The 1,697-nt window shown below is 53.4% G+C and overlaps 1 protein-coding gene across 2 annotated transcripts in view; it reads right to left on the minus strand.

Annotated features, from left to right (window-relative positions):
• EMX1 (empty spiracles homeobox 1) overlaps positions 1–1,697 on the minus strand; it is a 20,627-nt gene that overhangs the window by 18,387 nt on the left and 543 nt on the right. The gene's annotated exons all lie outside the window — the stretch shown is intronic.

Here is a 1,697-nt window from a genome sequence, read left to right on the forward strand (position 1 = left end):
GGGGGGGGGGTCAGGCGGAGGTGCTATGGGGCTGGGGGAGAGCTGGAGGGGAGCCCCCCAGGCCCAGCCCAGGGCCCCTCCTGCCCCTCCACCCTGCAGCAATCAAGAGCTGCACGAGCCAGGGGAGATAACCTTAATCCCCGCTCGGCTCCCGCACAAAGCCGCCTCGGAGGGTGCCCCGCGCCGCCAGCATTTGCATTGCTCGCCCGGGACCGACGGGGCGGACCGGGCCGCGGCTTTCTGCAGCTCCCACCCGGCCGCCGGGGGTCGAGAGCGGCGAGAAGTGTGTGTGCACACGTGTGTGTGCGCGCACGTGCGTTGCTATGGGCGGGGGGGGGAGTGTGCGCGCGTGTTTCTGCAGGGCTGCGGTGTGGATACGCGTGTGCGCGCGTGTTTCCGCAGCGGGGTGCGCGTTTAGCCTCGTCTCCGTGCAGGCACGTCCTGCGCTGATGCACACGCACGGCGCGAGTGTGCCCGCGGACCCCTCCTCGCGGCGGGGTCCGTGCGCGGATGCACGCGGCGTGCTCTGCGTGTGCGCGTGTCCCGCGGCGCGTGTGCAAGCGGGGCAGAAGCGAGCGGGATGCGGCGGCGCGGCGTGTAACCGGGATCGCCCCGGCACACGTGTGCGTGCATTTAGACACACATCTGTGTGCACGCAGACACCACGCTATTGTGTATATATTTATACACACGCGGCGGTATTTTGTGTATATTTGCACACACGTCTATATGCACACGCACCACGGTATGCTGGTGCAAACCGTACGTATCGTACGCATGGTACAGACGTTCAACACACTCACAACGATATGGTGTGTATTTTTGCACACACATCCAGACACACACGCACCACGGTATCGTGTGTATTTATACATGTGTGCAAACACACTCTCAACGGTATTGTGTGTGTATATTTATACACACACACATGCAAATCAACGTATTGTCTATATAGTTATACGGAGGTACAAAACACACACACCCCGCTATTGTGTGTATATTTACACATACGTGTATATATGCGCACACACCACGGTACTGTGTGTATTTACAGATGTGTATTTATACATGTGTACAAACACACTCACAACGGCATTGCGTGCATTTACAGATACGTATTTATACATATGTATAAACACACTCACAACGGTATTGTGTGCATTTACACATATGTATCAACACACACACAACGGTATTGTATGTATATTTATACACACCTTTATATGAACACGCACCACGGTATCCTGTGTATTTATACATGTGCACACACACACACAACGATATTGTGTGTATTTATACATATGTACACACACACACACACAACGATATTGTGTGTATATATTTTTACATATATATGCACACACACGTCCTGGGACTGTGGGGATTTAGACGTATGTACAAACACACTCACCACGATATTGTGTGCATATTTCTACATACACATATATGCACACCCACCGCAGTATTGTGTGCATTTATACATATGTACGCACACACACCGCGATGCGGGGCGGATATTTATACACACGTACACGTGGATAAAGTGTGCGTCTAGTTAAGTGCTAGGAGTCCTGGCAGAGACACGACTCTTTACCGCGCACACGTCCACACACGAATAGTTTTTCCCACGCGGCCCGAATAATTGCCCACCTCTCTGGACCTTCAGCTCTTGCCTTAAACCCTGAAACGGAGACCCC

The sequence above is a fragment of the Alligator sinensis genome, unplaced genomic scaffold, assembly GCF_000455745.1.
Source record: "Alligator sinensis unplaced genomic scaffold, ASM45574v1 scaffold12_1, whole genome shotgun sequence".
Lineage (NCBI taxonomy): Eukaryota > Metazoa > Chordata > Crocodylia > Alligatoridae > Alligator > Alligator sinensis.